The sequence below is a fragment of the Phyllobates terribilis genome, unplaced genomic scaffold, assembly GCF_046119375.1.
Source record: "Phyllobates terribilis strain yellow unplaced genomic scaffold, ASM4611937v1 Scaffold_4__5_contigs__length_816908805, whole genome shotgun sequence".
Lineage (NCBI taxonomy): Eukaryota > Metazoa > Chordata > Amphibia > Anura > Dendrobatidae > Phyllobates > Phyllobates terribilis.
In genome coordinates, this window is record NW_027362764.1 from 743,955,009 (window position 1) to 743,968,204 (window position 13,196).

At 44.3% G+C, this 13,196-nt stretch overlaps 1 protein-coding gene across 2 annotated transcripts in view; it reads left to right on the forward strand.

Moving 5' to 3' along the window:
- The first annotated feature begins 1,140 nt into the window (after positions 1 to 1,140).
- Positions 1,141 to 13,196, forward strand: part of COL14A1 (collagen type XIV alpha 1 chain) — a 202,448-nt gene continuing 190,392 nt past the window's right edge. For both annotated transcript variants that reach the window (XM_073679829.1, XM_073679830.1), the window contains exon 1: positions 1,141 to 1,379. The gene's annotated coding sequence lies outside the window, so the exon portion shown is untranslated. The remainder of the gene's footprint in view (positions 1,380 to 13,196) is intronic.

Below are 13,196 nucleotides of genomic sequence, written 5' to 3' on the forward strand. Positions count from 1 at the left end.
CAGTTGTGGGGTCCTGGAGAGCACAGATGGGGGTCCTGGAGAGCACAGTTGGGGGGTCCTGGAGAGCATAGATGGGGGTCCTGGAGAGCACAGATGGGGGGCCTGGAGAGCACAGTTGGGGGGTCCTGGAGAGCACAGTTGGGGGGTCCTGGAGAGCACAGTTGGGGGGTCCTGGAGAGCACAGTTGGCAGGTCCTGGAGAGCACAGTTGGGAGGTCCTGGAGAGCACAGTTGGGGGTCCTGGAGAGCACAGTTGGGGGATCCTGGAGAGTACAGATGGGGGTCCTGGAGAGCACAGATGTGGGTCCTGGAGAGCACAGATGGGGGGCCTGGAGAGCACAGTTGGGGGGTCCTGGAGAGCACAGATGGGGGTCCTGGAGAGCACAGTTGGGGGGTCCTGGAGAGCACAGTTGTGGGGTCCTGGAGAGCACAGATGGGGGTCCTGGAGAGCACAGTTGGGGGATCCTGGAGAGCACAGTTGGGGGGTCCCTGGAGAGCACAGATGCGGGGCCTGGAGAGCACAGTTGGGGGGTCCTGGAGAGCACAGTTGGGGGGTCCTGGAGAGCACAGATGGGGGTCCTGGAGAGCACAGTTGGGGGATCCTGGAGAGCACAGTTGGAGGGTCCTGGAGAGCACAGATGGGGGGTCCTGGAGAGCACAGTTGGGGGGTCCTGGAGAGCACAGTTGGGGGGTCCTGGAGAGCACAGATGGGGGTCCTGGAGAGTACAGTTGGGGGATCCTGGAGAGTACAGATGGGGTCCTGGAGAGCACAGATGGGGGGTCCTGGAGAGAACAGTTGGGGGGTCCTGGAGAGCATAGTTGGGGGGTCCTGGAGAGCACAGATGGGTGTCCTGGAGAGCACAGATGGGGGTCATGGAGAGCACAGTTGGGGGGTCCTGGAGAGCACAGATGTGGGTCCTGGAGAGCACAGATGGGTGTCCTGGAGAGCACAGATGGGGGTCATGGAGAGCACAGTTGGGGGGTCCTGGAGAGCACAGATGGGGGGTCTGGAGAGCACAGATGGGGGTCCTGGAGAGCACAGTGTGTGGGGGGGGGGGTCATGGCTTATTAATTTGGCATTTCCCATCATTCAGGGCTGGGGAGGTAATTGAGGAAGGAGGGCGGAGCAGCAGATGTGAGGGTCAGGATTAGCAGCAGCCCGGCTTCCCTCTATCCACCTTCTAGTCTATCATTGGCCGCCTGCTGCCGTCTTCCCTCTTCTCCTTCTCTGTCAGATCCAGTGCAGAGCAGCTGCCGGGGAAGGACCCTCACACATCACCCTGAGGGGCCAATGACAACCTCTGGAGGAGTCTGAATTTTACTGTAACTTTCTGGAGGACGTTAACAATCCACAGCTAATAATCACTAATGAAGTTACAGGTAAGAGCTGAGCCTGCAGATGCTCCAGGAGCAGCCGGTGTCATAGACGGATCAGTGTCATAGACGGATCAGCTCTGGGAGCAGCGGAGCCGGGCTGGTCAGCTGCGACTGATGGCGTATTATAATGTCATAGCTGTGGTTTACATAGGACTGCTGGTAATCTTATCTTGACTTAGACAGTAATCATGATGTGCAAGCAATGCAGCATAAAACCAATACAGCACTGCTACATCTGTATATTAATGTTATATAATATACTGTAGATATATATATGAGATGGATAGATAGTAGAAGATGGAGAGATCAATAGATAAGATATAGATATATGGATAGATAGATAGATAGATAGATAGATAGATAGATAATAGATACAGTAGAAGATGGATGGATGGGTAGATAGGTAATAGATGATACATAATACATAGATGGATAGATACATGGATAATAGATAGATAGATAGATAGATAGATAGATAGATAGATAGATAGATAGATAGATGATAGATAGATAGATAGATAGATAATAGATAGATGATAGATAGATAGATAGAAAGATATAGATAACAGATAGGTAGATGAAAGATGGAGAGATCAATAGATAAGATATAGATATATGGATAGATAGATAGATAGATAGATAGATAGATAGATAATAGATACAGTAGAAGATGGATGGATGGGTAGATAGGTAATAGATGATACATAATACATAGATGGATAGATACATGGATAATAGATAGATAGATAATAGATAGATAGATAATAGCTATATAGATAGATAGATAGATAGATAATAGATAGATAGATAGATAGATAGATAGATAATAGATAGATGATAGATAGATAGATAGAAAGATATAGATAACAGATAGGTAGATGAAAGATGGAGAGATCAATAGATAAGATATAGATATATGGATAGATGATAGATAGATAATAGATAGATAGATAATAGATAGATGATAGATAATAGATAGATAATAGATAGATAGATAGATAATAGATAGATAATAGATAGATAGATGATATATAATAGATAGATAATAGATAGATAGATAGATAGATAGATGCTTTTGAGCAATGTTCCAGGAGGAACTGAAACCTTGCTATCGGATATGCACTAATAAAGGCTCCTTATTTTATCACTTATTGGAGTACTGATCTTTTTTGGACATTATTTATTATAGACCTGGTTGAGGTCTGACTTGGATTCTGCACCCTCAAACTGTGTCAGTGCTGCTTCTATTTTTCTAGATAGAAAGATAGATATTTAGATAACAGATAGATAAATATTAGATAGATAGATAATAGATAGAGAGATAGATAGATAATAGATATGAGATGAATAGATGACTACTTTTGAGAAAGGTTCTGAATCGTGTGTGGTGCCCAGTCACTGCTATAACACTTTGGAAGAATAAATATAAAAGTCCACTTTTATACTTTAAGGCGGAGTTCAGCCTTTTTTTCCTTGGACTGTAATTATTTGGACAATTGGGTAATTGTCTTTAGTTGTGTACACACATTATTGTATACCAGTGCTGCTTTAATTTTTGTATGGATAGAAGAAGAGAAATAGATAGATAATAGTTAATAGATAGATAATAGATAGATTAATAGATAATAGATAGATAGATAGATGATAGATAGATATATAGATAATAGGTAGATAGATAATAGATAGATAGATAATAGATAGATAGATGATAGATAGATAGATGATAGATAGATAGATAATAGATGGATAGATAGATAGATAGATAGATAATAGGTAGATAGATAATAGATGGATAGATAGATAGATAACAGATAGATAATATATAGATATATAATATATAGATAGATAGATAATAGATAGATGATAGATAATAGATAGATAATAGATAGATAGATAGATAATAGATAGATGAATAGATAGATAGATAGATAGATGATAGATAGATAGATAGATAGATAGATGATAGATAGATAGATGATAGATAGATAGATGATAGATAGATAGATAATAGATGGATAGATAGATAGATAGATAATAGGTAGATAGATAATAGATGGATAGATAGATAGATAACAGATAGATAATATATAGATATATAATATATAGATAGATAGATAATAGATAGATGATAGATAATAGATAGATAATAGATAGATAGATAGATAATAGATAGATGAATAGATAGATAGATAGATAGATAGATGATAGATAGATAGATGATAGATAGATAATAAATGATAGATAGATGATAGATAATAGATAGATAATAGATAATTGTACTGCAGTGCTGCTCAGTGTCAGTGTATGAGGTGACCCCCGTTCCCTGCACGGCCGGTGGTCCCATACACCTTCATTCTCACCCTCACCAGGGCTCTCAGACTTTGGCCACCACCGATCTTCGTTCCCCTTTAATCTATAATTATTTATAATATTTTTTGTATAATTTTCCAGTTTTGTGTCATCTTCTGAAGACCTTTCGTCTCTCCCAGACCCTCTGACAGTAATTTACTCTTGATTTAGACTCTACGTCAGCAGACAGCTTGTTCCCAGTAATGACTTCTTCAGCCCCATGACCCCCTGAGCTCTGCTACATCTGAGCCGAGTGTGTGCTGGCCTCATGTCTCTGGATGGCCGTGGGCCGCTCTCCGCGTTTGTTACATTGCGTTCCTCTACCGGTCGGTAGGAAACTCTTATGGACTTTGCAGTTTTTGGACCTTGTCACGTTGTGTCAGACGGTTTATTACTGATGCTTCCATTCTGAGGATGGACAGTTTGTGTCGGGGGGCTGGCTTGGTGCAGGCTCCACTATTTCTTTTAGGACATCAATATATAATATTATACCACTTTCCAATGACATACTACCTGCTCAGATGTAGCAGAGCTGACTTCCCTGTAGTCCTATGGAAAGTCATCAAGAACGTTGTGATATGATGGCGGGTTATGCCGAATGACAAACTCAGCTCTGCTACATTTTACGCCCTCTATGGGATTTACTATGCTTAGTGACAGATCAGTGGAGTTTTACTGCTCCAGATCCCTCAGATCCCACAATTAAGGTGTTTGCACTGGTTGGGCTCTTACAAACAGTCTTATCTCACATGGTGGTAATGCAGAATGGACAGATTTCTATATTTAGGGGATTTTCTCTGCCCTGATCTTGGAGGAGTGTAAGGAGAGGTTAATAACATTCCAGGCCCCATCAGGTCCTCCTAATATCTGCTGCTCTTGGTGACATAGGATTATTGCTCCACCTGAAGAAAGAGATGAGTGTTTCCTTAAGAATTCCACTGAGAAAGGTGTTCTGGCCTCAAGCTACAAACCTGAGAATCCACTCGTCAGTATGTGTCGCTGATGAATGCTGGAAGCTCCTCCGCCCTGCACTCATCTCATCTGACACATCGCTCTGTAGTATCAGCACATGGATTAGGGGGATCGGAGTCTCCTGTGCTTGTCAGGACAAGGTCACCAGTAATGGACTGTACAGTGGGGAAAATAAGTATTTGATACACTGCCGATTTTGCATGTTTTCCCACCTACAAAGAATGGAGAGGTCTGTAATTTTTATCGTAGGTACACTTCACCTGTGAGAGACAGAATCTAAAAATAAAAACAACAGAAAATCACATTGTATGATTTTAAATAATGAAATTGCATTTTATTGCATGAAATAAGTATTTGATCCCCTACCAACCAGCAAGAATTCTGGCTCTCACAGACTTGTTAGTTTTTCTTTAAGAAGCCCTCCTACTCTGCACTCATTACCTGTATTAATTGCACCTGTTTGAACTCATTACCTGTATAAAAGACTTCTGTTCACACAATCAATGATACTCCAACCTCTCCACCATGGCCAAGACCAAAAATCTGTCTATGGACACCAGGGACAAAATTGTAGACCTGCACAAGGCTGGGATGGGCTACAGGACAATAGGCAAGCAGCTTGGTGAGAAGGCAACAACTGTTGACACAATTATTAGACAATGGAAGAAACAAAAGATGACTGTCATTATTTCTCGATCTGGGGCTCCATGCAAGGTCTCTCCTCGTGGGGTAAGGATGATTCTGAGAAAGGTCAGGAATCAGCCCAGAACTACATGGGAGGACCTGGTCATAGTCCTGAAGAGAGCTGGGACCACATTACCGTTGGTAACACACTACGCCGTCATGGATTAAAATCCTGCAGGGCAAAAAGGTCCCCCTGCTCACGCCAGCACATGTCCAGGCCCATTTGAACTTCACCAATGACCGTCTGGATGATCCAGAGGAGGCACAGGACAAGGTCATGTGGTCAGATGAGACCAAAGTAGAAGTTTTTGGTATCAACTCCACTCGCCGTGTTTGGAGAAAGAAGAAGGCTGAGTACAACCCCAAGAACACCTTTCCAACCGTGAAGCATGGTGGGGGAAACATCTCACTTTGGGGGTCGTTTTCTGCAAAGAGTACAGGACGACTGCACCGTATTAAAGGGAGGATGGATGAGGTCATGTATCTCGAGATTTTGGCCAACAACCTCCTTCCCTCAGTAAGAGCATCGAAGATGGGTCATGGCTGGATCTTCCAGCATGACAATGACCCAAAACACACAGCCAGGAAAACTAACAAGTGGCTCCGTAAGAAGCATTTCAAGGTCCTGGAGTGGCCTAGCCAGCCTCCAGATCTGAACCCAATAGAGAATCTTTGGAGGGAGCTGAAACTCAATGTTTCTCAGTGACAGCCCCGACACCTGAAAGATCTGGAGAAGATCTGTATGGAGGAGTGGGCCAAAATCCCTACTGCAGTGTGTGCAAACTGGTCAAGAACTACAGGAAATGTCTGACCTCTGTAATTGCAAACTAAGGTTTCTGTACCAAATATTAAGTTGTTTTTCTATTGTATCAAATACTTATTTCATGGGAAAAAAATGCAAATTAATTATGTAAAAATCATACAATGTGATTTTCTGGATTTTGTTTTTAGATTCTGTCTCTCACAGGTGAAGTGTACAATAAAAATTACAGACCTCTCCATTCCTTGTAGGTGGGAAAACTTGCAAAATCGGCAGTGTATCAAATACTTATTTTCCCCACTGTATGTACAGTGACTGCACCAGCAGAATAGTGAGTGCAGCTCTGGAGTATAATACAGGATGTAACCCAGGATCCGTACAGGATCAGTAATGTAATGTATGTACAATGACTGCACCAGCAGAATAGTGAGTGCAGCTCTGGAGTATAATACAGGATGTAACTCAGGATCAGTACAGGATAAGTAATGTAATGTATGTACACAGTGACTGCACCAGCAGAATAGTGAGGGCAGCTCTGGAGTATAATACAGGATGTAACTCAGGATCAGTAATGTAATGTATGTACACAGTGACTGCACCAGCAGAATAGTGAGTGCAGCTCTGGAGTATAATACAGGAGGTAACTCAGGATCAGTTCAGGATCAGTAATGTAATGTATGTACACAGTGACTGCACCAGTAGAATAGTGAGGGCAGCTCTGGAGTATAATACAGGATGTAACTCAGGATCAGTACAGGATCAGTAATGTAATGTATGTACACAGTGACTGCACCAGCAGAATAGTGAGGGCAGCTCTGGAGTATAATACAGGATGTAACTCAGGATCAGTACAGGATAAGTAATGTATGTACACAGTGACTGCACCAGCAGAATAGTGAGTGCAGCTCTGGAGTATAATATAGGATGTAACTCAGGATCAGTACAGGATCAGTAATGTAATGTATGTACACAGTGACTGCACCAGCAGAATAGTGAGTGCAGCTCTGGAGTATAATATAGGATGTAACTCAGGATCATAACGTTTTTAAGCTTAAACATCATTACTCGCACCATAATGCAGGTGTAGCAGAGCTAATGTTGTTATTTCGTTTGTTTGTGCTTATTTCCATACATACTAGTTACATTTGTGACATTTGTCTTATTGGTAAATTGTGGTGTCAGACTCACCTACAGGACGCAGCTTTAGCACAAATATCCAGTGAAACACTAACAACACTTCCCATAAATCTCCTTCTAAAATTCTGTTCCACAAGTAAACAAGTTTTATGTACTGACTCAAGTCCTCAAATTTTTGCATTTTCAGTCAATAATATAAGCAATATTCATATAATATATGGGAGAGTTAATACATGTAGCTAAGCTGAGCTTGTGGGATGTAGTAGAGCTGAGCTTGTAGGATGCAGTGGAGCTGAGCTTGTGGGCTGTAGTAGAGCTGAGCTTGTGGGATGTAGTAGAGCTGAGCTTGTAGGATGCAGTGGAGCTGAGCTTGTGGGATGTAGTAAAGCTGAGCTTGTGGGCTGTAGTAGAGCCGAGCTTGAGGGCTGTAGTAGAGCCGAGCTTGTGGGCTGTAGTAGAGCTGAGCTTGTAGGATGCAGTGGAGCTGAGCTTGTGGGATGTAGTAAAGCTGAGCTTGTGGGCTGTAGTAGAGCCGAGCTTGAGGGCTGTAGTAGAGCCGAGCTTGAGGGCTGTAGTAGAGCCGAGCTTGTGGGCTGTAGTAGAGCTGAGCTTGTGGGATGTAGTAGAGCTGAGCTTGTGGGCTGTAGTAGAGCTGAGCTTGTGGGATGTAGTAGAGCTGAGCTTGTGGGCTGTAGTAGAGCTGAGCTTGTGGGATGTAGTAGAGCTGAGCTTGTGGGCTGTAGTAGAGCTGAGCTTGTGGGATGTAGTAGAGCTGAGCTTGTGGGGTGTAGTAGAGCTGAGCTTGTGGGATGTAGTAGAGCTGAGCTTGTGGGGTGTAGTAGAGCTGAGCTTGTGGGGTGTAGTAGAGCTGAGCTTGTGGGATGTAGTAGAGCTGAGCTTGTGGGCTGTAGTAGAGCTGAGCTTGTGGGATGTAGTAGAGCTGAGCTTGTGGGGTGTAGTAGATCTTAGCTTGTGGGATGTAGTAGATCTTAGCTTGTGGGATGTAGTAGAGCTGAGCTTGTGGATAGTAGTAGAGCTGAGTGTGTAGGATGTAGTAGAGCTGAGCTTGTGGTCTGTAGTAGAGCGGAGCGTGTGGGATGTAGTAGAGCTGAGCTTGTGGGATGTAGTAGAGCTGAGCTTGTGGGCTGTAGTGGAGCTGAGCTTGTGGGCTGTAGTAGAGCTGAGCTTATGGGATACAGTAGAGCTGAGCTTGTGGGATGTAGTAGAGCTGAGCTTGTGGGATGTAGTAGAGCTGAGCTTGTGGGCTGTAGTAGAGCTGAGCTTGTGGTCTGTAGTAGAGCGGAGCGTGTGGGATGTAGTAGAGCTGAGCTTGTGGGATGTAGTAGAGCTGAGCTTGTGGGCTGTAGTGGAGCTGAGCTTGTGGGCTGTAGTAGAGCTGAGCTTATGGGATACAGTAGAGCTGAGCTTGTGGGATGTAGTAGAGCTGAGCTTGTGGGATGTAGTAGAGCTGAGCTTGTGGGCTGTAGTAGAGCTGAGCTTGTGGTCTGTAGTAGAGCGGAGCGTGTGGGATGTAGTAGAGCTGAGCTTGTGGGATGTAGTAGAGCTGAGCTTGTGGGCTGTAGTAGAGCTGAGCTTGCGGGCTGTAGTAGAGCTGAGCTTGTGGTCTGTAGTAGAGCTGAGCTTGTGGGATGTAGTAGATCTTAGCTTGTGGGATGTAGTAGAGCTGAGCTTGTGGGATGTAGTAGATCTTAGCTTGTGGGATGTAGTAGATCTTAGCTTGTGGGATGTAGTAGAGCTGAGCTTGTGGATAGTAGTAGAGCTGAGTGTGTAGGATGTAGTAGAGCTGAGCTTGTGGTCTGTAGTAGAGCGGAGCGTGTGGGATGTAGTAGAGCTGAGCTTGTGGGATGTAGTAGAGCTGAGCTTGTGGGCTGTAGTGGAGCTGAGCTTGTGGGCTGTAGTAGAGCTGAGCTTATGGGATACAGTAGAGCTGAGCTTGTGGGATGTAGTAGAGCTGAGCTTGTGGGATGTAGTAGAGCTGAGCTTGTGGGCTGTAGTAGAGCTGAGCTTGTGGTCTGTAGTAGAGCGGAGCGTGTGGGATGTAGTAGAGCTGAGCTTGTGGGATGTAGTAGAGCTGAGCTTGTGGGCTGTAGTGGAGCTGAGCTTGTGGGCTGTAGTAGAGCTGAGCTTATGGGATACAGTAGAGCTGAGCTTGTGGGATGTAGTAGAGCTGAGCTTGTGGGATGTAGTAGAGCTGAGCTTGTGGGCTGTAGTAGAGCTGAGCTTGTGGTCTGTAGTAGAGCGGAGGTTGTGGGATGTAGTAGAGCTGAGCTTGTGGGATGTAGTAGAGCTGAGCTTGTGGGCTGTAGTAGAGCTGAGCTTGCGGGCTATAGTAGAGCTGAGCTTATGGGATACAGTAGAGCTGAGCTTGTGGGATGTAGTAGAGCTGAGCTTGTGGGATGTAGTAGAGCTGAGCTTGTGGGCTGTAGTAGAGCTGAGCTTGTGGGCTGTAGTAGAGCTGAGCTTATGGGATACCGTAGAGCTGAGCTTGTGGGATGTAGTAGAGCTGAGCTTGTGGGATGTAACAGAGCTGAGCTTGTGGGATGTAACAGAGCTCAGTTTGTCATTGCGTTGTGTGGATGTGCTGTCTGGCTTTTTACTTCTGATTTATTGCATCTTATTGACTCTGAGAGACTAAACAAATTAGGCCGCCTCAAACATTTCAGCTCTGCTACATCTTCTATTTTTTGCAGTTTATTGTAAAACATGGGCAAGTTGCACAGGGGCTTTAGTACAGAGGTGGGGCGTAAAATACCACCCTACCATGCCAAATCCTACTTAGGCGGCCATAGTAGATTTCTGTAGGGCATAGATTATAGAAGATGGGAGTTATTGGTAATTGGATACAGGGGAATGTCAGGGGTGTCAGTCAGAACGTTCCTCCAGGTGAGACTGTAGAATGTGTAAGAAATGGGAAAACAAGCTGACAGGTTCCCTTAATAAAAAAAAATCATCCATCCACAGGCTGTTTCATTCATTCATTCATTCATTCTTTACAGGACTGACAGATAGCCAAGCTCTGTGCTCAGCTACCACTCATGATCACTGGGGTCTAAGCAGTCAACTCCCCCTTCAGGATCAGAAAATTATCACCTCTGGAGGCCGCATAGTTAATATATATATATATATATATATATATATATATATATATATATATATATATATGATACGGTAGATGTCCCTGCAGTCCTATGTAAAACTGCAGATAGTATAATAATACCATTAATTGCGCTAAATAACAAACTCAGCTCAGCTGCCTGATGCATGAATGATCGCTGACTCACGCAGTAATTGGGGCTGATTATATCGTTCGGGTGGTGGCGTGCTGTCGTTACCAGTGTCAATTTGGAGGTTAATGTATAATATTAGACATGCGCTATCCCAGTGTGCTTGTCAGTGGTTAGTGTCCGTGTCTCTCGCTGACACGTGGCAATGCTGAGATTGCTGGTAACCTAAGGCAATGTTCTCCAATCTGTGACTCTTCAGCTGTTGGAAAACTGCAACTCCCATCATCAGTGACATAACTTCAAGCTCATGGGCTCCAATGCAAAGTTTCCAACCGAGCCGCTTGGATCTTTAAAAGCATTGGGCCTCTTATATGGGCCTTTTGTGGACCTTTTGCATCCTCCTGCAACTGCAACCCTTGCACCACTATAGCTATGGCTGTTTGTGAGCCATCGATTGGCCTAGGTATAATAAAGTTATGTATTGTCCTGATTTACATCTTCGCTAGACTTAAAGGAAATGTCTATATTTTCTTACTCTATTTTTAAGGCAGTTGGAGCCAGTGGCGTAACTAGAGTCTGATGGGCCCATAGTAGAGAAGCGGTGTTTGAAATTTCGCGCCAATATCGCTGATTGGTCGCGGCCAGCAATCCCTTTAAAAAAAATTTACAGACGAGGACATTCAAGAACCTAAAGGAACACTCTGAAAAAAGTACAAAATTGTCATGTTTTATCCCTTGTACAGGACCTGAGTGTCAGTTACGACCCTTTCAGCACTGCTGGTGTGACCGACATTGCCACTGTCATAGGTGGAGGCTGCTGTGAACAGTGAGCATCAGTAGAGGGCAGCAGAGAGGGCAGAGCGACACAACAATAACCTAAAATATAATAGTAGTAAAACTCTCTAAAATGAGGATGCAATAATGTGTCTGGGGAAACATAAGGAATGTGCTAGGAGTTACAGTTTCTCAGCTGGCGAGTCATAGGTTGGTTGTCTGATGGGGGATTATACCCATCCTACTATTCCATATGAGCTGATCTGCAATATGCGGGAACCACCACAGCACAGCATACAGAGCTGCGGTGTTTGGATGCATACATTATGTATATATGGCCGGAGCTGGTAACAGCTTATCATGGGGGTCGCTGAGTCTCAGACCCCCACATCTGATATTAGTGTCCTATCCTGAGTAAAGGTCATTAATATCCTGAGTATAGGTCATCATTATCTTAGTATTGAACAGCTCCTTTAATTGTGGGAAGTCTTCTCCTTAGGTCCCTGGTTTATTATCCAGAGAGGAAAGTAGCTATAAAGAGTATCTATCTATCTGGAGGAACCATGATGTTGATGCATACCAATCGTGTTGATTTTAATGGGAAATGTGTAATACTAAACTTACCCTGCGGGGATGCTGCAGGGAAATTAAACACTTGCTGCATTCTGGATCATGCATTATGGATGTACCTATAACCCATTCCCTTCATTCTTTACCATTCCTCGGTTGAAACCATCACAAACACAAACACAGGGAGAACATACACACTCCTTGCAGATGTGGTAATTGGTGGGATATGAACACAGGACCCCAGTACTGCAAAGTAACAGTGCTAACCTCTGAGCCACCATGCTGCCCTAGACCACCAGGGATGGTATTATCTCACCTTCACTGCCCTAGACCATCAGGGATATTACCATTTTCCCGTCACTGCTATGGACCACCCGAAATGTAACTGTAAGTCTCTCCGCTACCTTTAAATGGAAACTATACTTTCAGGAAACTTTTCAGAATAAGTAATCGTGTGAGTATGCTGTGTATGAGGAATAACACTATCTCCAGCCATTATTTATCTTGCATTCTGCGTTGTTATCAGTTTTCGAAAGACAATATCTCTTTAAGGGAATCTCTCAGCAGGTTTTAGCAATGTAATCCAACAGCAGCACTTTGTAGGGGCTGAGACCCTGATTCCAGCGATATATCACTTAGTTTACTGGGTGCAGCAGTTGTGATACAATCACAGTTTTCTCTGCTGCAGATCTAGCAGAGCTCGGAATGCTGAGCTCTGTATAACCCCGCCCACACCACTGATTGGCTGCTCTCTGTGTACACTGTATATTGACAAAGCTGCTAATCAGTGCTGGAGGCGTGACTGGACCAGGAGGAACACCTACACCTAGTCCTGTAGTGATAATCTTCTGCTGATAAAACACTGATTGTATTGAAACATCAAACACAGCCTAGTAAGACACACATTGCTGGATCTCTGCCCCTACATCATGCCGCTGTTAGATTACATATAGGGTTCATCTGCAAGTAAATCATGTCCGGGCTCGATTACTGGAGAAGTGGCCACAGGGTGAAAATTTAGTTATATTCTTCCAGCAGCCTCTCTTACACACTCAGGTGGCTCACGTGGTTCGTGGACCCACTGTGCCACGGATTTGGGTTTACCTAGGAGGGTCGTAGCTAAGCGGCTACCTGGTGTTCACTGGAGCTCCTAATCATGGAGTCAGACTTGAGCTGCAGGTAGCCGCCAGGTACCACTCCTACGCAGTCCCCGTTACTGCAGCTGCCGACCCCAGGGGTCAGGTACGCAGACAAGGATAGGACTCAGGCTCCGTTCAGACTACTAGGTCTGGATCCTCTGCAGAACTGTTACTGACCCAGACACGGACA